Source organism: Pelodiscus sinensis, chromosome 1 (genome assembly GCF_052426305.1).
Source record: "Pelodiscus sinensis isolate ZL-2025 chromosome 1, ASM5242630v1, whole genome shotgun sequence".
Taxonomy (NCBI): domain Eukaryota; kingdom Metazoa; phylum Chordata; order Testudines; family Trionychidae; genus Pelodiscus; species Pelodiscus sinensis.
Genome location: NC_143052.1, coordinates 195,787,157 through 195,815,117, shown reverse-complemented (window position 1 = coordinate 195,815,117; position 27,961 = coordinate 195,787,157). Strand labels below are relative to the sequence as shown.

The 27,961-nt window shown below is 45.0% G+C and overlaps 1 protein-coding gene across 14 annotated transcripts in view; it reads right to left on the bottom strand.

Annotated features, from left to right (window-relative positions):
* The window catches only part of PKNOX1 (PBX/knotted 1 homeobox 1), a 69,415-nt gene extending 52,808 nt beyond the window's left edge, over positions 1-16,607 (bottom strand). For 7 of the 14 annotated variants that reach the window (XM_075912316.2, XM_075912306.2, XM_075912332.2 and 4 more), the window contains exon 1: positions 16,474-16,607. The gene's annotated coding sequence lies outside the window, so the exon portion shown is untranslated. Of the gene's footprint in view, positions 1-1,264; positions 2,675-16,473 lie in introns of those variants that run through there. The other 7 variants (XM_075912315.2, XM_075912311.2, XM_075912319.2 and 4 more) reach the window with 4 other exon arrangements.
* Between the last annotated feature and the right edge of the window lie 11,354 nt (positions 16,608-27,961).

Genomic DNA, 27,961 nt, shown 5'->3' with positions numbered 1-27,961 from the left:
TTGATAGTCAGTTCTTCAATTTATTTCAAAAAAGTTATAATACAATCCAATGGCCAGAAGATAAAGTTAGACAAATTCAGACAGGAAATAAGACTTAAAGAAAAAAAAATAGTGACAGTAACTAACAATTGGAACAATTTACAAGGGTCATGGTGGATTCTCTATCACTGGCAATTTTTAAAACAAGATTGGATTTTTTCTAAAAGCTATGCTCTAGAACATATTTTGGGAAATTCTAAGGACCATGCGGTACATGAGATCAAACTAGATGATCACAAAGGCCACGGAATCTATAAAAGCCAAAATGGAGACTATCAGAGGGTATAGTAATTTAGCAAGTGTAAAATACTCCATACTACTAAGTTAGGAAGTCAGAATCAAAGACAGTTTTCTTTGTCACTTGAAAAAGGCAAAGTGCAACTGAGGTTTTGCTAAAAGGCAAAACAAGGTAACCTGAGCCCATCTGCCCTTTTTTCTAAATAAAAGAAAGCATACAAAAGAATACCCTAGCGTCATAACTGTCTGCAATGTAACTTCTTCAATATTTCAATGCCTACTACATCTATAACACAAAAACCTGTGCATATCTTAACAGATTAACATATTAAATATATTGTTTAAATCAATTAGGCTGATGCAATAATAATGCCACTCTAGAGCTACATAGTGTACAAGAGAGTAGTGTATTACAGAGACCCACTCATTCACTTTTTTCAGTTACTTGTCTCTGATTTACCTAAACACAACAGAACATATACATAACATATTTGTTATCTACAGAATAGCTAATAATATTGCAATCTTTGTTTACAGGATTATATTCATGTGTTTATGGATTCCTAGAGCATCAGCTAGCAAAAAGATCTAGTCAATTTCCCTGTGTAGACTAGCACATCAATAGCAAAATAAGGATTCCACTGTAGTTATACTGGTGTGACTTTTCAGCATGGGCAGTCTGTTCCAGCGTAAAATCATGTTTATTCCAGAACAGCATGCCCACACAGGGACATTGTAATAGCCTGGCTACAGCAGAATAATTACTTTGCTGTAGTGAAAAAGTTATTACACTATAGCTATATTAATCAATTTCCCCATATAGACAAACATTAAGAAACTTACAGGTGTTACTTTCCATTGAAGTAAAAGGAAAATTTGACTTTATATAGCTTTGTTCTCTTGACTGCCTTGGGATTCAATCAAGCCAGGACCCCAGAGAGACATGGAAAATAGTGTAAGGCAAAGTTAAGGTTTGGATGCATCTTACCTTTCTGGAATGTTAAAGTGGAAATCTAGGAAAAAGAGAGTTAAAGTTGGATTTCTCAAACTCTGCCCATGAGACAAAAGCATACCTTCATTGTTTCTTTTGGATGTGGAGTGTTAAAGGCATGCATTATTTTAACACTAGATTTATGTTTCATCTCTAGACACATCTCTACTGTTGCTTTGTTACTACAATAATCTTTGCTCATTTCATGTGAGTAATCTAATAATCTGGGCCTGCTAAATCTGTATACACATCATTTTGTGTCTAGTGACATCTGGAAAACTGGCTGCCACAAGCCCCATAAAGACTGAGCCTATTAGGTGCTATGCATTTCATGTTATGTGCTCTGAGCATATGACAGAATTAGACCCTTAATGACAAGTGAGTAAAGACTACCTTCAATATACAGTTTATCAAACCAGGAGTTTGCAATGTTATTTTGTATGTGCCACAAATGACAAGCAATGTCATTAAGTGGCACAACCAATAAATAATCAAGTGACTCTTGTTTTTATGGTCATTATTAAAAATGAAAATTTAGTATGGTCTACACAGGGATACGGAAAGATAAGTTTTTAATGTTCCAAATTAATCACTATCAAGGCTGAATTAAACAAATTAGGATGACAATTTAAAAAGCATAACCTAACTGCATTTGCTTTTGTGTGTGGATTAGCATTCTTGAGGTAACATTCACTTAACCCAAATATATATGCCTGTGATCTCCAATACGCCTTAAATGTTCTGGTTTTTTTTAAAAGAAACAATAGGCTTGTGGGAGGAAAGCCAAATATTCCTATGAGCTGAAGAAGTGCAAAAATTGGAAGGTCTCCAGACAGTGTGCAGTGAATGCCACCTGAGCCTGCTGGCTGCAAAGTCACCAGATAACCAGTATCATCTTCACCAGATGAGGATAGGAAATCCAGTGACTCTCCCCAGATACTCAGAATCAGGGATCCTCTCGGATTCCTACTGTACATAGGACTTGGACTGTACTCCTAAATTCTGCAGGAATGGTGGTGAGCAGTAAAATGAACTAGGAGCACCTAAGTTCAGGAGTGAGGGATGTGTGAGGGGAGGAGAAGGGAGGATCACCTTATACCCCCCCTTCTTTTACTCTCAGTCTACAGCTGCCTTTCTTCAGTACCTCACTGGCCCCCAGAACCCATTAAGGATTCCTGGTGAATGGGGATCCCTTCACCTGCTCATATCGGCTTTCTTACATCACAAGCCTCAGAAACCTTGTTGCCTCCTGTCAGTGAGCCTCAGGATGCTCATCACAGTCCCCTGTTCCCATTGGCTTTAGCAGCCATGCTTGGTCTACAATTAGACAAATTAGAGTAATGTGTGACTAATATAGGGTATGTCTAGATTACATCCCTCTGTCACCAGAGGGATGTTAATTAGACATACCAACATTGCAAATGAAGAGGGGATTTAAATCCACCACGCTTCATTTGAATAAAAATGGCAACTGCATTTTGCCAAGTCAGCAGTTTGTTGGCAAGAAGCGGCTGTCAAGATGGGGATTGGGCAACAAAGAAAGCCTTTGTCGCCCAATCCTGTAAACCTCCTTGCAGGAGGCATAAGGGATTGGGCGACAAAGGCTTTCTTTGTCGCCCAATCCCCATCTTGACAGCCGCTTTTTCCTGACAAACTGCTGACTCGGCAAAACAGGGCCGCCATTTTTATTCAAATGAAGCATGGCGGATTTAAATCCCCTCTTCATTTGCAATGTCGGTATGTCTAATTTACATCCCTCTGGTAACAGAGGGATGTAATCTAGACATACCCATAGCCAGTGCTTCCTGAATGGGCAGCTATTCAATATTTAATTTTAGGCTTATACTTCGGTGTGTGACCCATATGCTATGTATTGCACTTAATCTAAAGCCAGCCCACAACAAAGAACTATTAATTTTCCTAAGGCTTTCCTGTGGTACTTTCACTATAATACCTTAGGTCTTTACAAACATTCATGTCCCTATGAGACTTGATGCTATCGTGCTCATTTTAGACACGGTGAGCTAAGGGATGGAGACCAGTGTTTTCACTAAGATTTTCGAGCCATGAGCAGAGTGTGTTTTATCTTGTGCACTACTATTGAGGTCATGTGTGCTTGCCTGGATATGTGCAATCATGGCATACACCAATTACTAACAAATATCTCAGATCTATATATTTTTAAAATGTTATGGAAGAAAATACTAAAACAAGGGATAATTAACAAAATGCATGAGTTTAAATCTTTATTTAATATAAAATCAAATAATAAGAAAATTAATACTCCACTGTAGCTCCAAAAAGGCACTACCCAGTGAATCACAGCTAGAATCCAAAATAGTTCCAGTTAGATATGCAAGTTTCTCCTCTTCCTTTGTCAGCTTCCCAAAATAAATAATACAATTCATATACAGTTTACAGTAATAGTAATGTTAACCCAATTAACCCTCACAGCCCTCTCCAGGAGCAGCTGGGCAGCCACCATGAGGTCCTGGCCCCAGCTCCTCTGCATCAGACTTGTTTTGTCTCTCTTTGCCTCTCCAGACTTGTAGATCCTCAGCAGGTGTGAATCACATTAGCTCCACTGATTTCAACTTCTACCAGCAAAGAATCTGGCCCTGAATTCTCAGCTCTAGCCACTAATCAAAGCATTAAACAACCTTACACAAAGGCCTCTCTCACATTCTGCTCCCACCTCTCACCAACTACATTGACTTCAGAGGAAGTTCACAACACTCTATTGTGGTATGACATGTGGCTGCTGTTTAAATGGTTACAATACAAACAATATTTCTGTTTCAGATTTAGCATATTATAGATTATTGTATCTCCTTTGTGACTTAGTTGAGCAAAAAAACCAAAGTTGTTGAGCAAAAAAAAAAAAAAAAAAAAGTCACTGCGCTCCTCGCTTGCGTGCCTGTCACCCCCAATGCAGCAGGGGAAGAATGTCCCCGCCAGCCTTCCGTCCGAGAGAAACATGTCTGGTATTTTCTGGGTTTTTTTAACCGGACAGGGGCCAGAAATAACAGACTGTCCGGGTGAAAACCGGACACTCTGGCAACTCAATTCAGGTTTGCAATACTTTCTTTTTAGATCAAGCAATTGTTAAAACTGAGATGTACACTTTGTTTAAATTAATTTTAAGTAGATCATTAAATATTTTTCTGAAATCAAAAGCTGATGTTTCCAGCCCTACACAGCAAAACACTCAAGTACATGATTAGCTTTAAACACATGATTAAATTGCATTGACTTCAACTGAATTTAAGTATACAATTAAGTGCATTTCTGAATCAGGGTCTTAATTTCAACATTTAAATTCTTATATAGTTTAAATCTGTACTTATCAAAAGAAATCTTTCTTATTTTCTTTACACTGTTATTGAACCCAAAAGTGTACTCATTCAGGTTAAACAATGCCCCATGCTTTGTGTATCAAATACAACTGTAAAAAAGAACAAGTTAAAGAAAAAGAGGATCAGATTCACAATTCTGCACTTAAGATCGCTGGTAAAGTCACAGAATATTTAAATTAATTTATCTACTGATATAAGTATGATTTAATGTTCTAGGAAAATAAACAAGAAGTTTAATGGAATCCTTTGAATGTTTTATCTATAAAACTGATGTATATATTATAAAAACATATTAATCCAAGCTCTGTTCTAAAGATTCATGCTAACTTTGCACATAACTGAATACATATTTTTAATGCCACAGACATTTGTAATGGGGTAGAAAACCCCACACTGAGCAAGACAGAAGGGGGAGGAGATCCTTACCTATTTACAAGCAATCACAGCCCCGGCTCCAGTCCAAGCACACGTGGCACCAACAGGGACAGCCTCACCACAGCCACCGCTCCAGCCGCCCACCAAAGCCTTACCATGCCCAGCTCCAGCTGGGGCAGTCACCTGCCATGTGGCCCTGCCAGCCAGGCCATGAGGCTGCTGGAGCTGGAACCATGGTCGCAGTAAGGCTGCCCCAGCAGGGACAACTTCACCAGACCCAGCTCCAGTCGGGCTGCGTGGCTGCCACTGGAGCTGGAACCGGAATCGGGGCTGTGGTGAGGCTGCTCCAACTGCCCACCAACGTTTCTGAGTGCTCTGGCTCCCATGGCCCCGCTAGCCAAGCTGTGTGGCGTCCACCAAGCAAGAACCCACCACTCATATTCCAGCAGGAACGTGAGTGGGGAGTGCGGCTACACGGCTCTGCAAAGGAGGTGGACAGGCCTAGATTTTTTTGTGCGCAGCCACGCAGGTGCGCACCTTAGAGGAAACTATGAGAGTTACCTAGGATAAAAATGTAATAACGTCTACTTTTGGATGCCCAACTTGAGAAAGTACTTAGTATTTTATGGCACTGTATATGTTCAGACTGGTGTTCCCACTGACATCACTTGTAATCATGAATTCTATACACTTCTGCAAATTTGGCCCAAAGTGTCTATTATTGGGGATCAAGAAAATGAGGCACACACAGTAAGAAGCCAAATGCGAAAATGTTGGGTTTAGTGACTTGCCTGGAATCACACAAGAATTCTGTGATTGAGGAAGGGATAGAATCTAATACACTAGTGAGACATTCAACTGTCTTAACCACAAGACTAAGGATGTTAAAATGCGGTCAATTGACTAGTTGATAGGCACTTCCACATTCCTCCTTTGAAATGTACAAGAGCCCCAGTGGGGGCTCTTGTGCATTTCAAAGCCATGGAGGTCGGGTTCAGTGGGGGACTCAACAGGCTCCATGCTATGGGCTCGCCTGCCCCTTTGAATGGCAGTTTCAAAGGGGCAGTGGCTGCACAGCTAATCGGCCCTTAGAAACTGCTGCCTCTGCATGATTCAGAGGGGAGGCAGGGGAGCCTGGGAGCAGCTGGGGAGTCCCCAGGTTCCACGCGGCACTTCCCTAGAACTCGAGGTCAGCTGGGGTCTCCACAGCTGGTCTTGGAGAAATACTGTGGGGAGCCTGGGGTCAACTGGGAGTCCCCATCTGAGCTCGGGCTCCCCTCCTGCCCCTTTGAATTGCACCGAAGTGGCGGTTTCAAAGGGGCAGACACCGCACAACTGATCAGCTGTGTGACCATTATCCCTTTGAAACTGCTGCCTCCACGTGATTCAAAGGGGCAGTAGGGGAGCCCAGGCTCTCCGTGAACCCGGGATCAGCTAGAGACTCCCCAGCTGACCCCAGGTTCCACACGTCACTTCCCCGGGAGTCCCCAGCTGACCCTGGGTTCCAGGGCTGCCCCTTTGAATCTCCACAGAGGTGGTATTTTAAAGGGGCAGCCTGCCACACAGTTGATCCCAGGATCACCTGTGCAGCTGCTGCCTTTGCGTTTTCAAAGTGGTAGCACCACTGTGTGGTGCTGCCGCTTTGAAGTACCCTTCCCTCCCCTGTGCTGCCTGTATTTCATAGAGGCAGCAAAGGGGGTCGGGGAATTGACTAGTCGACATTACTATCCGATAAGCAATGCTTATCGGATAGTCAACTAGTCTTTAACAACCTTACAGAAAACCATTGTCCAGCAGTCCCCTGCTTTTTTCACAACACACCTTCCAAATTCTGTGACAAATGAAGCAAAGGTCCTAAAGACCACAGCCTAATTCACTACAAAACGGACATTCATCTCCTGAGCAGTCTTGTGTACATTGAATAAGTCAGGCTTACGCAGTCCTTTGCCATGGGAGATAACAGAACAATTCATAGCTGTAAAAGCCTATGTTCTGATGTAGAACTGATTGCTACAGGGAAATGAGAAATTTCACCAGTGGCTTTCACGCATATTTTGTAGGCAGCAAAAGAAATGTTAAGAATAATGAGTTTAATTCCAGTGAACTGCAATGATTAGTGGCTCTTCTGCTCTTGTTCCTATGCCTCTCCTTTTCCCCTTCTGCTCCTGTCCACCATGCCTAGCTCTTGGCCTATCCACACCCAAATCCTGTCCCTCTCCTTAATTCCCTCTTCTCATTTCACTCCACCACTTTAGCTCATATCCCCCCCAATCATTCCTTTCCCCTTCTTTTGTCTTGCTGAATCATGCTCTGGTTACATTCTCCCAGCTCCTGAATCCCTCCCCACCAGGCTCTTCTCCTCATTTAGTGATGTTAAATTTAGATTAATCAGCTAATCGAACAGTCAGTACAATTTACATAAACTATTAAATTAGTCGATAAGGGTGCCTCCACCTTTGAAATGTAGCAACAGCCCCATTGTTGCTACACTTCAAAGGCAAAAGGTCTAAGGGGAACACAGGACATTTCAAAGTAGCAGCCTGGGATTGACTGGAGAATCAGAGTCCCCAGCTGACTCTGAGCTCCATGTGGCACTGCTGCTTTGAAATGATTCAGGGAACCCAGCATCAGGCTCCATGCGGCATTTCAAAGCAGCAGTACTGCATGGAGCCTGGGGTCAGTGGTGGAGACCCCCCCCCCCACACACACACTGGTCCTGGGCTGCACACGGCACTGCCACTTTGAAGCACTCACTCTTCCTGCCTCTTTCTGATCAAGGCAGCAAGTGGGGGGAAGCAACTAGTTGACTAGCGTGTCGACTATCCGATAAGCATTTGCTTATCGGATAGTCGACTAGTTCACATCACTATTCTCATTCCCAATCCCTCTGCTCTTTACCCTACTGCATTTCACGCAGGCCCCTTGCAGTCTGAGCCCCAGTAGGAGCCCTGACAGGAGAAACATGTAACAATTCCTGTGGCTGGCATCCAGCAGATATCGATAACTGGGAGGAACAATCGCAGGGAAGATCCTGCTCAGGCCCTATAGACCTGGTATACCGCAAGCTACAGACTTGGTATGCTGTAAGATCAGTATAGATAGAATCTTCTGGAATTCAGCTGCCAAAATAAACTGCTGATTCCATGTAAACTTTTTTTCCGAGGCTTAGTAAATTTGGCCAAGGTTTCACAGGGACAGCAAAAAATGTAACATGGACACAAATGCGATCAACCTATCAAATTTCAAGTCCCTGTTCCAGAGAATGAGTGTGCTAAGAACTTCTCAAAGCAAAGGATGTAAGATTTTTTTTTAAATTGGCAAAATGTATTTTTCCCTAACCTCATTCTCAGAAATGGTTGAACTGTTTTAGGTGAAATTTTCCAAAATCTAGCTTAAAACTGCCCAAATGGTTTATGTTTTCCCAAGTTAGATGCAACTGAAAACAGATAATAGAGAATGTCTGGCAACCTTGCTATTGCTACTTTCACCAGTGAGAAAATATATATATATAAGTTCTTTAGGTAAACAGGCAAAATACAGGACTATGTAGCACTTTAGGTAAACAGGTACAGCATAAGCAGCACATACACACAAACACATACCCTTATTCCTATATTATTTAGTTAGTTCCAACTCCTGTTTTAGAATCCCCCATGTTTCTTATGTAGGACATATATTTGAGAGAACCAAAACTAAGTTACTGTTTTCCCTACTCTTTAGTCTAATTGTTTTTAATTCTAAGGTAAGTAAGTGGGGAGGGTCAAGCTCCCTGTGACTTCTCCCACTCACTAGACCCTCAATGCTGAAAGCCCACAAACACAAGTTTAATCTGAAGGCAATGTAATTCATTTTTATTTTATTCCATAAGATATTAATCACATCTCTTTTCTTATCAACACTAGGAACTGCAAAAGGTGTCAGTTCCACCAGAGTATGCCATTGTAAGTGCGATAGGGTTCTTAGAACAGCAAGTTAAAGACAGAGCTGCAGATTTAACTCTTTGCTTTGGTTGTACTCAGCCAAGTATTACTTTATCAAAAGCCATTTTACCTTTCTCAGGATTATTGAATTCTGAAATATTTTCATGTGTAAGCAAGGCTATGTCTACACTCGCGGCTTCTTGCGCAAGTATGGCCGTTCTTGCACAAGAATCCGCAGAGCGTTTACACTGCCTGCCCGCTCTTGCGCAAGGAAATTTACAGTATGGCGTGATAAGAGAGGGTTTCTTGCGCAAGAGCTACGCTCTTTTTTAACAGATGTAAACCCTCTTGCGCAGGAGCTCTTGCTCAAGAGGGCAGTGTGGACACTTGGCAGGGATTTCTTGGGCAAGAAAGCCCTATGGCTAAAATGGCCGTCAGAGCTTTCTTGCTGAAGAGAGCGTCCACACTGCCATGGGAGCTCTTGCGCAAAAGCACAGCTCGCACATGGCAGTGTGGATGTTTTCTTGTGCAAGACTTCTTGCACAAGAACCCTTGCGCAAGAAGCCGCGAGTGTAGACATAGCCCAAATGTTTCCTTTTACTCAGTTCATTCACTGATATTATTTGTGTTCTCATTGTTGTGAAAGTGATTCTGATGTTGTAAGCATGGGAAGTTGATACCAAAAAATGAAAGTGAAGGTGTGTGTTGAAGGGGGAGGGGTAGAAAATACAAGGCAACTATCACCTAGATAAGTAAGTCTCACAACACTTCTGTGAGGCAAGTAAATAGTAATAACTCAGTTTCTTCCTCTGTAGAATGGGGATTCTGTGGCTAAGTACAGGCAGTCCCTGGGTTACACGGATCCGACTTATGTCGGATCCGTACTTACAAACGGGGCTTTTCTCGCCCCGGAGGACGCGGGCGGCGGGACCGCCCAGACACGCCGCAGTCCTGCCGCCCGCGTCCTCCGGGGCGAGAAAAGCTGGTCCACATCTCCCTGGTCTGCTGGTCCGCATCCCTGGTCCGCATCTCCCTGGTCTCCCGGCAGACTAGGGAGACGCGGAGCAAAGCCGCGGAGGACGCGGGTGACAGGACCGCAGCGCGTCTTGGTCCCGCTGCCCGCGTCTCCCTGGTCTGCTGGGGGCAGAGGGGGCGCAGCTAGTGTGCCCCCCCAGCAGACCAGGCTTTTCTCGCAGACGCCTGGGACAGAGCAGCTGGGGTGATGCCGGGTAGGTCCCCGCAGCACCGCACCTCGGCACTGCGGGGACCAACCCGGCAGCACCCCAGCTGCTCTACTCCAGCTGCTCTACCCCAAGTCAGCTGCTGCTGAAACTGATCAGCGGCTGATTCCAGGAAGCCCGGGGCAGAGCAACTCTGCCTCGGGCTTCCTGTAGTCAACCACTGGTCAGTTTCAACAGCGGCTGAATCTGGAAGCCAGTTCCAACTTAGATACAAATTCAACTTAAGAACAAACCTACAGTCCCCATCTTGTATGTAACCCGGGGACTACCTGTATACATAAGAGACCTTATACTAGTCCAGCTGTGTCAATGTAATGTCTCTCATGTAGGTGCTCTGTATCAATGGGAGAGACGTCTCCCGTTAATATAATTAAATCATTCCCAACAAGTGGTGGTAGCTATATGGACAGAAGAGTACTTCCCATGGACATAGTGCTATCTACACTGGTGCTTCTGTTGGTGGAATTTATGTTGTGTGGGCGTGGGGTCCACCCCCATTGCTGACTGACAGAAGTTTTACAGACAAAAGTACTAATGTAGACAGTCTAGTGACTCATCCAAAGTCACCCTGTGACTGGAAATAAACCCTAGAAATAGAACTGGAAATAAACCCTAGATCAGAGGTGTGGAACCCACAGAAAAATTAGTCAGGGGCTGCATGGAAGTGAGAAGTCCCCCCTCCCCCCCCACAACTCTCACTGATGTGGCTACAGAAGAGAAAGACACTCCCCACCTTCCCCTCACACACCAGAGCCTAGTGAGGCCCAGGCTAGTAGATTTTGTATGCTCCAGTCCCTCAGTAGGTATAGGCTCCCCAGTGCAAACCAGGGTCCCACATCCAGCCCCCAAGCCTGAGGTTCCCCACCCCTGTCCTAGATCTTCTGCTTTGCATAAAGGTTTCTTCTACTTTGTATATACAGAACAAGTTTGTGGACCACTATTTGGTTTAATATGATAAATATGTGAAATACTGAGTTTCAAGTGGCAAAGATTTAAAAAAATCTCATTTAAATAATCCTGGACTTTGATGGATACTATATGGGAGAGAGAAAAGTGTTTTCAAATTGAAAGTTTAGGTAGGTATCAGAACACTGTTTCTGGTGACCCTCTTTCTTGTTCTGTTATAACCTTTGAGTCACTTCTGTGCTGTAATAGAAAAGAGTAAGTCAACAACATAGTTCATAATTTAAAGAGTGATACTCACATCTTAATGGTTCAAGAACCAAATTAGTGACCGTTACCCAAAAGAGCCACGATAGCATGAATTCATGGTTTTATTTACTGTATTTTATATATTTATGTAATTTCACAGCAAAACAATTGATCAAGTTTTATTATTTTATCAACTACAGTTGTTTAATAGCATAGTAAAAACAGTCTGATTGGTTAATAATTAAAGTACACAGTTTTAATATTATGTGCTGCAAAGAGCCTCAGGAGACAAATTAAAGAGCCGCTTGTGTCTCCCAAACCTCAGTTTGAGTATCACTGAGTGAATTTCCTAAAGTTTATTAAAAAAAAAACCTTAAAATTCAGTGGTATGCATCAGCAGTAATAAGCCTTGTTTAAATTAATGTATTATTTTGTGCTGCTATATTTAAAAAAAAAAAATCACAACTTTTACTGTGCCTCATTTGTTTCTTACTAGTGAAGCTTTTAGTAAGTATTCCACTAACAACTCAGGAAAATTCTTTGTTCTCAAAAAATATGGAATAGTTGTGTCTACATTCCAGGCTTTGTAAAGCACATTTTGACAACTGGGGATAGAATTGCCATTTTAAGTAACAGTCATATATTGACCCTTAGGCTTTGTCTTCTACACTAATCCCCACTGTCGATCTAATCTATGTGACTTGAGCTACGCAAATAACATAGCTCACATAGATGTACTTACTGTGGTGTCTTCTGTGTGATAAGGTTGGCGGGGGCTGCTCTACTGTTAACTCTGGCTACTCTTCCCATCCTGGTGGAGTATCAGAGATGACAGGAGAGAACTATGATATCAATTTACAGCAGGGCTGGGGCAATAATTTTTTGCCAGGGGCCACTTCAGAATTTTTTGAGGTGGCCCTGGGCCACACAGGAAAGGGAGGGGCCTCAGGTGGAAAAGGAGGGACCAGGATACTTCCCTGCTTCCCCACCCACAGACAATGACTAGTCTGGGGGTGGGGGAGCACCTTTGCCCCCCTGCCAAAGGTTCCTCCTAGGCACACATACTCTTGGCAGTGGGAGGAGACTTCACGCACTCTAGCTTCTGTCCCTAGGCCAATCAGGGCTTGGGGGTGGGAGAGCATGCGAAGCTTCCTCCCATCCTGCCAGGAGTGCGTGGTGCTTCTAATCACCGTATACTTCTTGCAGGGCGGGGGCAGGGCAGAGGAAACTTCACAAGCTTCTGGCAGAGCGTGAGGAGACTTTGCATGCTCCCCCGCCCCCAGGGCAATCAGACCTTGGAGGCGGGGGAGCGCATGGTGTTTCTAAGTGCTGGATGCTCCTTGCAAGGTGGGGGCAGGGCGGAGAAAACTTTGTGCACTCCCCCCACCTCCAGGCCAGTCAGGGCCTAGGGGTAGGGGGAGCATGCAAAGTTTCCCTCTGCCCTGCCCCCGCTCTGCAAGGGCATCTAAGTGCCACATGCGCCTGGCAGGGTGGAGGAAACTTTATGCACTTTCCCCTGCCCCCAGGGCCTAATTGGCCTGGAAATGGCAAGGTCTCTGTGGCCCAGATCAACCTGTTTGGTGGGCCGGATCCAGCCCACGGAGGCACTGATCCAGCCCACGGAGGCCCTTTTGCCCATCCCTGATTCATGGCATCTAAGCAGATGCCATTAAACAATGGTCAGGGATCAATTGCTGCAGCGTAAATCCACCACATAGCGGAGACAAGCCCTCAGAAAAGCAGTAAGTTGCTGTATGAATTGAGGTAAAACAACAAAAATGGAGTGAGACGCTCCCTTGGCAGATTTACTCTTTATATGCATCCACACTCTATTAACAAATGAGATAAAAGATACCAGCTACTACAAAAGATTCATAACATATCCAGATTTTAAAACTACACTAAAATAACTGTTTCACATACAAGGTAAAGATGTTAACGTGATTTACTGTAGTAAACCAATTTTGTAAACACAAGTGCATGTGACAGTTTTGCAGAAATAACTCTTGACGGGCAGACCACTAAATCCAATTCCCACAGACATCTCTTTGGCAATCAGGACATTAAAAAAACCATTACAACAGATTATTACATGAATGCAGTGGTACTGTGGATCACTCATACTTGGTTGTTAATATATGCCATTCCATATAAATCAAATGGTTATGTAAGGTCAACCATTTCCAATTTATTTATATATCAGCTATCATTAGAACCTTTATAGTTTATTATAGCTTTTGCATTTGCTGTGTGCATACAACAATATGCTGTATAAAACTTGGTTCTTGCACAATAGTTTGTTTTTCCCCCAAAAGAGAAAAACACACAGCAACTAAAACTAGCAAAAGACACCCTGTTTGTTAGAATCTCATTTAACATGTGTTTCTAATGTACCCCACACTTTTTATTGATTTAAATGGGAGTATGCAAGGTCAGAACTTTATTTTTAAATATGGTATTTTTAACACAGATCACCTTAAAGGAGTACCTAAACATCTACAACTATATTTGACACGGAAAGTAAAAATCAAAAATTTAAGCTTTTTACTACAAAGAAAATGCATGTAAGCCAACAATTTAATGCAAAGTTGGACTTTCCAAAGTGTGGGTCATGATTTCCATTGTAACACTACACAGAGCTCTTAATCTTCCATAAAGCATACAGCAAATGGTAACTAGATACTTTTCTAGTCCAGCAGAGCACTTAAAGCAAGTGAGTTATAAATAAGTAAATATCTGTTTCTCAGATGAAAGGAGACAGGTATAATTAATCCCAGGTTACAAATAGAGAAATAGGTGAATTAACTTCCCGAAAGTCACACAGTGATCCCCAGGAAGAGAACTGCAGGTTTCCTGACTTCTACTCCAGTATTAGAGCATCTATGCCACACTGCCAGTAAAGTCAATGAAACTATTTGCATGTTTAAAGTATGGTCTTAAGAGATTTAAAAAATTAAGTCTTAAATTAAGAACTTGGAATGATATTTATATTTTGATGCTGACATTTGTGCCCTTTATTATAAATCAAGGCAGGTTAATATCTAAAATTGAAGATATTCATAGTAATAGACTAAAGATAAAGAAGCACCAATGTTAGCTATAGTAAAAAGAAAATAAACTCAGAAGACACACTATTCTATTTCACTAAAAAATGTGATTATCTGTCTCATTTCTCAGATATTTTCAATAATTTAAGACCATTCATTATAACTTTTTGTACTCACTAATTTATACACTTTCAAGTTTTCTGCAATTTTTGGCAGCAGTATTAGGAAAATGTCAAAAATATAATTTTATTATCTGCTACCCTGGAGATTGTGGGTTTGGATCAAGAAATTTCTGATGCTCCAACAGTCATTAGTTTTCTGTCCTGCAATATAACCTGAGATTAAAGTATGCTACATGCACAATTAACATTTTTTAAATACATTTTAAACCTCGTCTGTACACAAGTTGTATCACTTTGACTATCCACGTACACAACACCGCATGTGGACCCAGTTAAGCTATGCCAGTGTACTATTCAATAGAACTATTCTCATATAGGTATTATTTCCAAACTTTTTATATATATATAGGTAGAACTGCGGGTCTATTGTTAGAACTCCTTCACATTAAAACACAAAACAAACCTTAATAATACCAGAATACCAGTTTGGTTTTGTACAGACCCAACCTTGAAAATGAAAGCATAACAAACTGTAGACTGAGTGAGCTATAACTAGAGATCAGTGTACAAGAGGGGTTTTTTTTTTTTAAATAAATGGGATATTTTAAATTAGATCATCCTTTTACAAAAGTGAAACTGGACTTCCAAAAACAAAGATACCCTGTAAAAATGCTAATTGAGAGACTATTTCAAACAGGGTACCTTTATTATTACCGTGTATATGTAGTAAAATAGTGGCCAAACACCCCCTTCATGTTTTGGGGCTGAATTGTCAGAGGCTGTGCAAATATGTAGGAAGCCATGCTCCATGTCTCAAATTACTTATAATATAAACAGAAAGAAGCTGCCACAAAAATAACATAAGGCAGAATGGGAAGGAGAGAAAGTGTAGGCCTAATAAAACCAACCACTACCTAACTTAGCTATAAGCACAACTTGTAATTTCAGAGCCATTTCAAATACAGCATTCCCAGCCACTATTTAAGATAACCATCATTAACTGGCAGAGTTCTTGTGGGTGTCAAGGCAAAAGAGGAATTCAAGATGGGATTTGTGAACTATGCAGTTGGCGTCTTTGTTGATTTACATGGGCGCCTAATGACTCATTTCTGTCCATCTGTATATCGCTCAAGTGTTGAGAGTGTAAGCTCCTTGGGGCAGGCACCATGTCCGCTTTTCTATCCCGCCCAGCGAGAGGCAAGCTCGTTGCTGATGGCGGCTTGCGCTACAGAGCGAGACAAACCCACGATCCTGCGCGCGGGGAGGGGGAGGGGGCTCTTTGGCCTGACCCTCCGTAACGCAACTTCGGCCAGGGGCCGAGCAAGCGGCAAACGTTGCGGCATTAGAGCGCGCGGCAGGCGGCGCCCGATGCAGCCCGCTGCGGGTGTCGGTCGCTGCGGGGCGGTTGGCTCGGCAGGGAGGCGGCTCCCGAGGCGCCGGGGGAGCTCCCCTCCCGGGCCGGGGCACGCGGCGAGCAGAGGCAGGCAGCTGCTGTCTTAGCTCAGCCAGACACGGCTGCGGGCCAGGCTGGGCCACAGCGACCGCACCCGCCTCCCAGCCCGGGGGGAGGGGGACACAGAGCAGCGCCCCCGCCAGCCTTGGCCCGACTCTATCGGAATCTTCGCCAAGGCCCTTTAAATACTCCCCCCCCCCCGCCCGAACAGCTGCTACCCGTCCCCCTCCCGTCGCGCCGCCTCCCTCTCGGCGCGCGCCGCCTCCCGCCCGCTCCCACAAAGGCAACGGTTAGTCGGCGGCTGTTCCAGAAATTTCCTCGCTCCCCCCTCCCTTCCCCGCGCCTGCCCGCCGCCGCCCCTATCCACCCCCCCGGGTTGGGTATAGCGCGGGTGCCTCCCTCCCCGCTGCTCCGTGTGGCGGGCTCTCGCTCCCCCCGCCATCCCCGGTCTGCCTGTGTGTCTGGGCCCGGCCGGCCGGCGGCGGCGGGCGCGCCGTGATGGATGGCTGGCTGGGAGCGGGTTTGAGTGACAGCGCTTACCTGGGTGCCAATCTTCGTCACACTGACAAGCGGCTGCAGCAATCGGGACCCGCACCGCCGCGACACGCGTCACTACGCACACACGCACCCGGCCAATCACCGCCCGCGCCACACAATACGACAGCACGCTGCGCAGCACGCCTCATGAATATTCACAAAAGAGGCGGGGCGCGCGCCGGCGCAGGACACTCCCGCCCTGACGCTCGCCCTAAGGGGGCGGTGCGGTGCGTCGCATCTTGATGAATATTCATAAGGGGCGGGGCGGACGCGTTGTTTGTCACGCCCCTTTGCCCGCCTTTCTGTTTGGTCGGGGTGAGAGGAAGAGGGAGGTGAAACCAACTCCCAAGGGCAGCGGGGGAACGAAGATACCAACTAGGGGCGAGGGGGAGGGGACAGAGCCTGGCTGTCCCTTATAGTTCTGCCCTGAGCTGCGGAGGGAGACCTGGCACATGCGCCACCTGCTCTGCTGCCCGGCTGCCAGGGGGCCCCTCCCTCCAGCCCCTGGCAGCTACGGTGTTCCCAGGCCACCGTGTGTGTGGCTTTGTCACCCCCTGCGTCCCAGTCGCTGCCTTGAGCCCACCATGCGAAGCCCCGTGGTGCTCGCCCCACCCCGAATAGCCAGGGATGCAAATAAAGGCAGAGGCAAAGAGGCACAAGCAGGGCATGTCTAAGCAGTGGGTGTTACACAACCCCCCTGCAGGCAGGCCGGGGGAAAGTCCCTGCCAGCTGAGCTAGTGACATTGGCATCAGGTAAATGAGTGTCTATGCAATACACAGGCCTGACCCATAGTCCTTCAGTGCAATCCACTTCTCCCCACCTGTCAAAGTTTTGTTTTGTCCTAACCTGCTACCAATGGCCCCAAGTTGGTCTAGGTTGAATATTAGAAAAAACTATTTCACTAGGAGGGTGGTGAAGTACTGGAATGGGTTCCCTAGGGAGGTGGTGGAATCTCTACCCCTAGACGTTTGTAAGTCTCGACTTGGCAAAGCCCTGAGTTGGTTGATTTAGTTGGGATTGGTCATGGCTTGGGCAGGGGATGGACTTTCTAACCTCCTGAGGTTTTAGCTCTATGATTCTAAGGCCATCCCCACAGAGGTGCTCCCCATGGCTCTGCCCAGGCCCTGCCCCGACCACCCCACCCACAACTGTTTTTTGTCCATGTAGGAAGTATTTAAATTACATCTCCACAGCTGCAGCACCTTTGCTGTCCTAATGTGGCATAGATAATGCCCCAAGTGAACTCCCTGTCTTGACGCTTCTCTATAGCAGTGGTCTCCAAACTTTTTTGATCGCGCAATCCTATCAGTAAAAAAAATTTTGAGCATACATCCCCAATATATGTATATTTATTTATAATTTTTTTAAAAATGTACTCTTTGACCCCCCATTAGCCACACACCTGACCCCTGTTAACCATGCCTCTGGCTCCCATTAGAAGGCCTCAGGAGGTCTGAGGGACACATGACCAGAAGTAAAAGGTGTCATGTGACCCCTCTCTAAGGACTTTTCCCACCATCCTCCTACCAATAGGGATTACTTTGGCTCCCACCAAACTCCCCTCATGCAAGTATCCTCGGAGGTGGAGGGGGCAGAGAGGCTGGGGGAAGTGTCCCCTCAGAGTTTCCTTCCATGAACAGAATGAATTTTGTGTTGTGCACCAGTACTGAGTTCATGTGGCTTGTTTGGATGTGCCACTGTGGCATCCAAGTTATTAATACATATCATATAAACCTCTACCTTTTCCCTCTGCTGTCATGTCTCCTCCCCTTGCTCCATCAGCTCCCCTAATGCCCCCTCACCCTACTCTACTGTCCTGACTCCTGCCCTTCTCGCTACCCTCAGCCCTCCTGTGACCTGCCCCCCCTCCACCAGCCCTTCTCTCTGCCCTGTGCCCCACTCTGATCAAGTGAGCTACCTCCCTCTACACACCTGCCCTGCCTCTCTCTGGTGCTGGCCTTGTCCCTCCCCTGCAAGTGTCTGCCCTTCTGCTTCACCCCTAGAATCCCCTGGCACCTGCACCCTCCTGGTGCATCCCTCTTCCCTCACTGCCCCTGCCCCCTTTGCCTTCTTTTTCCGTGATGCCCATCCCCTCACCACCCTCTGCCCGTTCGCCTCATGCCCCTGTGCCCTCACACATGCCTTGCTCCATCCCCACCTTCCTCATGCCCACCCCTTCTTTCAAGCCTTCTCCCAGCACCTCCCTCTCCCCCTCTAGCTCCCAATGCCCTTACCCTCCCCCCTCCCACTGACACCTCCCCTCCTGCCCTCTTTTTCATTGTCTCCACTTGGCCCCCTGGAAATTGTCTCTCCTCCACGCTGTCCCTTGGTGCATTCCCCTTTCTTCTCCTGACCTGCCCCCCTCCCCTCAGCACAAGCCCCTTCGTCTCCCACCCCTTTTCCCTATTTTTCCCCACACCCCCACCTTCTGCTTTTCAGTTTGAGTCTGATCGGGCCAAGCCCCAGCTGCTTCCGTGGCCCCAGACCACGTGCCGGGCCTGGAGCTGGGCCGTGCAGTTTTAAAGTCCCGGGCTGTGATATCACGACACGCCCAGGCGTGTCCCCTCAGCTGTTGCACGGGCGTTTGAACACACCATGCATGCGCTCCCTCAGATGTCTTGCAAACCAGGCGTCTCCCCTCTCAGCTGTTGCGCGGTGGCATGCGCTCCCTCGGATTGTCTCGCACACCCCCTGGGGTGCGTGCATCCCATTTTGGAGACCACTGCTCTATAGATTCAGATCCATGTGAAGTTAGAGGCTCTGAATGTGAAAGAATTAACAAACCTGGCAGAAACAGTAAGGAAGAATTAGTATTGGTAGCCCCAACTGTTCAAATATCATGAGTCAGGTAACCACACTAATAATATTGTCTAAAATGATAAGTTTTTATTAAGTAGTAGTAATACATTTTTATTTCTTTTGTTTGCCTTCTTACCTTTGAGCCTTTAGGATTCATGTCAAGCTTTACTCTGTAATCACTGGTGGCCTAGAAACTTGCTCTTTTTAAATGAAAGCTGACTCCACAAGATAAAGCTTTTAAAAAACCACCAAAATACCAAGAGCTTTGCATTAAAATTGCAAGGAGTGACAACAGTTAGAAGGAACAGAGGAGAAAACAAGGAAAAATAATAGAAAAATGTAGAAAATTAATTAGAGGAAAGATACACTTTTTTCGAGTGTCACCCCTAGCTGCCAAGCCTTCATGCTCCTCCTTCCCAGCACTACAAAGGATCCAGGACAGGGAGAATTATACAGAGGAGACCCACAATGAGGGGGCTCGGTGGACTGCTTTTGCACCCTGTATAGTTTCATAACTATGTGAGCACACAGTATAAACCAATGGTGAGATCTGATATGCAAGACTCCTCTTTTGACTTACAAAACATGCAAAGTGAATACAAACCTTTTTTGAATAAAATAGCTGTCAGTCCAGGGCAACAGCACCTGTACTCCCCGTCCTTGGCACCAGGCTCCACAGCTGTCAATTCTCTTGGGTGAAAACTGCATTCTCTCTCCCATCTGACTCTGACATTTCCAGGCTGAACAATTGCCTACCTCCACTGTGTTAATACCCCAAAAGATAGACTGCCTAAGTAGGCATGCATCTCTGCTCAGAGACAGCAACAGTATAGTTACTCACAATTAGAAGTTACCACACAGTTCTAAGTGAGCACATTTATTTATTTTTAGACTAAAAGCACTACAGACAGTCTATTAAGAACAATAAAAGAACCTACACTTATGCTAGTAAACTTACCAGAAATTGCTCCAACCCCAGCAGGCTGGCCTGTGACTGGTGATTAGTCCTTCAAACCCTACCAGTTGGTAACAGCTTTCTCTCAGATCTAGCTTGTATATCTAATAGGGCCTCAGTGGGCCAAAGACTTTCCAACCCTTTCCTAAAAATTAGGGCCCTGTGATAGGGCATCTGCCCTGCACTGGCCCTTAAAGGGCAAAACCCAGCCCTAAGCCAGGGCTGAGAGTGAAGCCCTAGCTGAGGTAGTTATTGCTAATTAGAGCTATAAAGAAGGGATCCTGGAAGGAGAAAGGAGGACTTACTTATGTTAACTCTGGCTAGAGTGACCTGGCTGCCTGGGAAGCAGGAGGCTTCCTGGAGATATACCAGTGCTGGGGAAAGAAGGCAGAGCAGGGGAAGCTCTGGTGTGGCAAGCTCCTAGGCTGCAGGGCCTGAGGCTAGACCGGAGTGCAGGAAGGCTGCAGAGAGCCAGCTAAGGTAGGCAAAGGCAGCAGGTCCCTGGAGTGCAGAGATTGATAACCACCCCGCTGCTCCCCAGAAGGGAGTTGAGAGCCAATGGACTGGGTATGTCTGGAGGGCATTGTCCTGAAGAAGACACTGCAGTCCAAGACTGTTGCGGGTTGGGCCTGGAGAGTGAAGCGATGACACGGGGAGGCAGACAAAAGCTAATCCCCAGTGCCACAGCAGTGAGGCCACGCTGTAACAGGCTCCACTTGAAACAGAAGTTCTATCTGTTTGCTGGATCAGAGTGAATAACCCAAGTCACTTTAGCTCAGGCTATGTAACCAAAAATCCTTTTTCTCTGTGTGTTGGAAAGTTCCAGAGAATTCAGTTTGAATCAGTATATGCAAGTCTCTTTCCAGGCAGGAGCAGCTCTCTAGAGTTTTTACAAGCTGAATTAATAATGCCTGCCCTCTTTCTCTCTCACCCCCACTGTGCTTAGTTCCTGGAATACTGTGGTCCCCATGCGTCCCTACAGAAATATATACAATCTCTTAATAGTGAATACATTTTTGCATTTTTAATCCAATGAACTGTTAACATACCTAAACTTAATTCAATAAAGTTTGCCCAAGATATTGCAGGATATTGTCACAGCTGCCATAGTGTTTAATGCTTGCAATTACAATTTGCAGAAAGCTTAACATTACTGGCAATACTAGAGTCTTCCAGTTACAAGTAATTAAATACTAAGCTTCTCATACTAATTTTAACCTTTTTCACGCTGCACATATTGAGTACAATTGTATGTGTATTTCTAAGAACTTATTATATGGTATAGTTGCCTTTAATAACTTAAGACCAAATTCTGCAAATACTTATGCATATGCTTAATTTTACTATTATGAGAAACCCTAAGGATTTTACTGCTCATGGTTGTAAAGTTAGGCATCTGCATAAGTGTTTATAAGATCAGGACCTAAGTTATTAAAGGTAGCCATAATATATAACAAGCCCGATTTTGTTATCACAGAGACACAACTACACTTTTCTGAAATAGGACTTGCACAGCTGAATTGGAGGGCAAAATTGGATCCTGTATATTAGGGTTACAGTGAGAACCATAAATGTTGTAGTTACTAAGTTCTAATTGTTAAGACTGTACATATAGTATCATAGTGATGTAAGTTTGGTACTTAATATAGTCAAACAGAAAAAAGAAAACATTTCATTCAGGATATTTAATAAGAATCCTTAGTCTCTTCTATGTATTTTGAAGCTTTTTCATATTTAAGCATTAAAATCTATGTTTTAAAAGATATGTTGGTATGGGTTACTGTGCATGTGACAGTCACTAATATATATAACATCCTACTAAATACAAACTTTAGTTCCAATGATCAGGTTGGAATAACATTGCCATAATAGTGTATTACACAGGTTTCCATGACAATGAAGTCAGTTTCTGAAGAGCTGAACTTTAACAACAGAAGGACTCAAGTGCTGTTCTTTTGTTACTAATGAAAAACAAACAGTTAATAAGAGATTTGTTAAATATTTTTATATCCTATGGCTATTTAGAGTGCATCTAGAAAAAATAACCTTTGTATGGCCTGATCATGTATGCTGAGCACTCACATAGTCTACTAAGAGTTTTAAATGGCATAATGATGATAGTGGGGAAAAAAATTGTGACTCATACAATAGATGTGAAACAAGTTGATATTAATGATAATCTGAGCTAATATTAATGATTTAACTGAGCCTAAATAGATATTAAGTCCAGGAATATTAGTATAACTCAGTTGATAACCTTCCCTGCAGGCAAAAAAGTTAAGAGATCATGTTCCACAGCTGGCTTTGGGCTCATACCAAATGCTGGCACCGCCACGCAGTATGGCTCAGTGGTTTCTTTTATCTGTTTCTGTGCGGGAGAAAAAGTAAAGGCCTCAGGGCATTTCCCAAAAAGGGAAAGCAATAAATCCTGTGTCCTGTTTGGCATTCCCTTTCTCATTAAAACAAGTTATAATTTCCAGCGCTGTGTTAGCTGAATCACTGGCTTGCATAATAGCTATTCCATCTGTTTATACAGTTGAGTCATTGCATTACCAGTATCTAACGTGTTATCGGGAAAAAATGTTAGGCTATCTTGCATATAAAAGGAAATTTTATATATTTTTTATTGTATATAATGTTTGTCTGTGCATCTGTGGGTCTTCTGTTTTTCAAGAACTCCTCCTAAATGGTAGGAGCTAGGACTACCAAATTTAGTATACAGGTTCTTCTTCTTCTAACGTAAACCAAGCTAAGCATTTGGTTATGCCAGGAAAATGGAATGTGTCCAGGACTGCTTCTCATAAAATGAACAGAAAAGAGACAATCACTATGCAGGGGAAAGGGGCTGGGTGGGGGCACATCCCTCCATTCATGACTGCCTCAGCCCTGAGCCTCCCATCTCCAGGTGCCCTTTTGGAAGTGGATGGGGGTAGAAGCTCCACCCCTCAATTCATAGGGGGCCATTGCCGGCTGTTCCCCTTTGTCAGGGAGTGAGGGGAAAGTGCACAGTTTGCTGCATTCCTCACTCTGTCTGGGTACCACAGAGAGAAGATGAGCTGTTCACTTCTATCTCACTTCTTAGCAGGAAGGGGAAGAGCAAGCAGCCCTGATATGAAGGGGTACATCTCTGTAGGCAAACAGTAATTGCTGCAGTGCCAGGTCTGACTCATTGGAGAATTCATTTGCAAATTTGCGAATCATACCTCCCAAAGTTCCATTAAGTCTCTCCACCAGGCCATTTGTCTGGTGGTGACAACCAAGAGGTTCATGCAGTGAGCTTCCCAAAGAAGTTCCAGGGTCCCTGCCCAAAACTTAGTCCCTGAATCTGTAAGGATCTTGGAGGGCCATCCTACCCTGGCAAAAACACCTGTTAGTGCCTGACACAAGCTCTTGGCTGTGGTGTTCCCCTAGAGCTACTGCTTCAAGCCATGAGGTGGCAAAATCCATGCAAGTCAGTATATATTTTCATCTGGGTGTCGTTTTTAGGGAGAGGACCCAGAATATCCACAGCCACATGCTGACATGGTGAGTGGCTAGAGAGGTGCTTTGATCCAGTCTTGGGGCTTTCCCAGCCACTGGCACACCTCACATAACTAGACACATCCTTGCCCATCCCCTCTCAGTGGAATGACTTTCCCAATCAGTCTTTGGGTCTGTTTACCCCAGTATGGCCACCGGGGTGATTGTGGGCTAAGCTTAAGAGATTTTCCCCGTATTTAGTTGGAACTACCAACTGTCTCTGAGGATGCCAGTCCTTCTTGTGCCCACCAGAAAGTCTCTTTTTGTATAAAAGTCCTCTTTCTACCACAAACCTGGACCTGTTAGAAGAGCCAAGAGATGGTAGCTTGCTCTGGGCCACCATCCACGCTCCCTTGAGGCTCTCATCTGCTTCCTGTTCTGCCTGGCACTGCTTCCTTGATGCTGGAGACATCAGCTCCCCACTGGGTTGTATACTTGCGGTTGCTTGATCTAGAAGTGATGCAGGTGATGTGGGAGTCTCTGCTGGCTGCGAACCATTCCTGGCTGGTGCACTGGGTTGTGTTGCAGGCTCCAGTGGTGTCTCTTGTGCAGGTGCAGTTGCTGCTGCAGGCTCCCTGGCACCCTCTGCTCCAGGTTCCAATCCTGGCACTGGCTGCTCCCCCAGTTGCAGACTCTTGGGCTGGTTCCATCTGGATTTCAGGAACTGGATCCACTGCTGCTGTTGTAGTCACTGGTCTGGGCTCTGGCTCCGCCACTCCATCTGGGTCTCTGGCACTGGGGTGTCTGGGGATACAGACTGGGCCCTGTAGAAGGCTCAAGAACAGGATTAGGCATGGAGGCCTGCTTAGCCCTGCTCCGGGTGACCATTCCTACTTTGCCAACCACGTGATACAGGCTAAAGTCCTCTCCCATCAACACAGGAATGGGATCATCATCATAGATTGCGAAAGTCCAAATTCCTGACCAGCCCTTGTACTGCCAAGTTGCCTCTTACGTAGGCAGGTCAAAAGAGTCTGCCTTGTAAGGGCTGAACCGTTACTTGGGCCTCTTGGTTGATGAGTTTGGGGTTCACTAGGGTTTAGTGCATTGCAGCCACGTGCTCCAGTGTCTCCCCATGCAATCACCTTCTTCCTGCCCACACTCAGTTTCCCTTTGCTCTGGGGGTTTCTGGGAGGCAACTGGGCCTGAGGACTCTTGGGGTGACCCCAGTGTAATGAACTGCACTCTGTTGGGGCTCCTGGGGCAATTTGCTCTCACATGCCCTAGCTCATTACATTTGAAACATCAACCTCTGTCTTGTCATTTGAGCGAGGTGGATTGCCAGAGAATGGGGTTGTGGAATGAGAGGGTGTCTGTGGCCTCCTTTGGGGTGCAGAAGGCTCCTCTTTGCAAGGTAGGCCCTTGGATTGCCCCTGGTGGTGGGATGCCATCTCTGGGCGCCCCTTCTGATACTCCCTTGACTGGCTGTAAGTTTTGTTTCCCTTTGACACCTCCATCCATCCGGCTCCTGTTTCGCCCGCCTCTGTTATGTTTTTAGGCTTCCCATCTCTGATGTCCCTCTGGAACTCTATAGGAAGGTCACCTAGGAACTGTTTCATTTGTATCAGGAAAACTACTCCTTCGCTAGTCTTAGCGCCTGTTCCTGATACCCACGCCTCACTGCTCTTTGTAGGCATAGTGGGGCAGTGCCATACCCGATTTCCACTTTACAGCTCTGAAGTGGCAATGGGCATGTTCGGCAGTGAGCCCCATCCTAAGTCTGGCCTCTTGTTTAAAAAGTTCATAGTCATTCATATTTTCCCTGGGTATTTCACCTGCCACTTCTGTTGGGGGTTCACTGAGCTGAGACCTTAGCACCATCGGGTATTGGACTTTGGGGATGTTGTACCCAAGACAGGCTCTTTCAAAACTTTCTAAGAAAGCCTCTACATCATCTCCTAACCGGTATATCAGTTATCTCCTGGGCTAGGGAGCATTAGTTAGAGTGGGCTGGTTAATTGGTCTAGTTAGAGTGCCCAGCTTCCTAGCTCTCTCCAGTGCAACTTCTAACCCCCTCGTTTGCACTTCTCTGTCCTTTTCTAAGTGTTTCATCTGCAGAAAAAAACCTTCATCTCGTCCTTAGAGATCTGCCAGCCTTAAGGACACTCTCCCACCCTGAAGACGGTGGGGGGAGGGGCATGGCCTCCATCCTCTGTCACCACCCCCACAAGGTTACTTCCTCCTAGCCTCACAGGGACTTTCTCCTGTTTCTCTGCCTTGTAGCATGAGTCTTCCCTGGAGGTGGACATCTTGCCCTGATCTAAGGTTGTTTTCACCCCGGTGTATTCTTAGGGAGGGTTGGTTGATCTAAGGCAGGGATTCCCAACCTTTTTCGGTCCCCATACCTCCTTGGCTTTTAGTAAACCTTCTCATACCCCCTATTCAGTATGAAAGGAAATAAATTATAGACTCTAGAATCCACAACTTTTTTCACTAACACTACTACTTTTGGAATATTTCAATCAGAATAATCTAGTTATTTACCAAATATTCCCCGTACCCTTTGACAAGCTTTTCATACCCCCTGGGGGTACGCGTTCCCCAGGTTGGGAACCCCTGCTCTAAGGCTACCCTACTTCACCCCAAATGCATGCACTGGGCGGCTGCTTCCCTGCCCTACTCTAGCCTAGCTATCCAGTTGCCCTGAAAGTTAGAAAAAAAAAAAAACACTGTTTGGTTTGGACTCCCTGGCTGTGCCGATTTAACCTTCCATTTGCCTTTTTCCCCCTCAGGCAGCAAAAGAGGGGGGAAAGTCCCAACATTTCCAAACAGCAAAAGAGAAAAAAATGCATCTTTTAAAAATGTGGAGGTCTACGTTCCTGGTTCAAAATGATCCCACTGCTCTACCACCAAGTCAGGGCTGTTCCCCAGTCTGGCACTCTGAAGCTATGTCTACGCTGCAGGAATTTGTCGGCAGAGGCAATGCAAATGAAGCGCTCATTATCATTTCTTATGCTCTCATTTGCATAGTCTCTTCTGATCCTTTTTGCAGAAGAGGCTTTTGCGCAAAAAAAAGGAGTGTAGGCAGGGCCATTTTGCGCAAAAAAACCCTTTTGCACAAGAACCCTTACTCAAAAAATTACTAAATTCCAAAAAATGAGGAATAAGGGTTCTTGTGCAAAAGCGGTTTTTTGCACAAAATGGCCCTGTCTACACTGCTTTTTTTTGTGCAAAAACCTCTTCTGCAAAAAGGATCAGAAGAGACTATGCAAATGAGAGCATGAGAAATGCAATGAGCACTTCATTTGCATTGCCTCTGCTGACAAATTCCTGGAGTGTAGCTGTTTCTATAGGCTCTGCTTACAAAAGCTCCCCAGAGTCACAGATTCACTGACACTGGCAGAGAGATTGCCGCCATCAAGTGTCCACCTCCTTCTTTTAAAACCCAGGAAGAATCACTTGAACTTCTTCCAGAGGAGTACCCCAAGCTCTTTTACCACAAGAGAGCTTGAAAAAGAAAACAGAAAACAAACTGGGAATGAGGTGAAGGAGCCAGCCACTCTGCCTCTGCTGTATAAATGGAACAGGAGAGGAATCAAGAAATATTGGTTAGCAACTGGAATTAAATTTTAATTTAAACTGGAATTAAAAAGGGAAGGCCAGTGTCTGGGGGAAGCAGAAGAGGAGAAAACAAGGTTTGCTGGGTAGTATGTCCAAAAGATCAAGTGGCTGCTGGTGATAATGTCCAGGAAAAAAGAAAATCAAGTTTTAGGAAAATGTATGCAGAGCGACAGGAAGACTGCATAACAAGGAAGCAAGTGCAGTGAAAGAGATGTAAAAGATGGCGAGACAGTAAAGAAGCATGAACAGAGAAACAGAAGGGAAGAAAAAAAATATAGAGAACACATTGCATTATGACAATTAAAATACATATTTTCATGATAATGCTGCTCAATGCAAACAACTGCTGTGGTTCCCAAAGTTATATTATGTGACTAAAAATGTATGAATCTCTATTAATATTTGAGAATTCCAGAATATAAAAAGTAAACAAATTTAAAATATTCTCTTTAATGATGTAAAGTTCTGGTAGCAGTGATAAGGATATATTAATACAGTGTACTTTTATGTAGATTGTTTATCTTTTAGAAATGTTAATATACTTAGGTAATTATACACTTACAAACACCGGACTGAGCTGTGTCCAGTATTGAAATGTTAGCATCACCTAAAGTATTTTTTAAAGAGTGTCACAAATGCTATTATATGTAACTTTG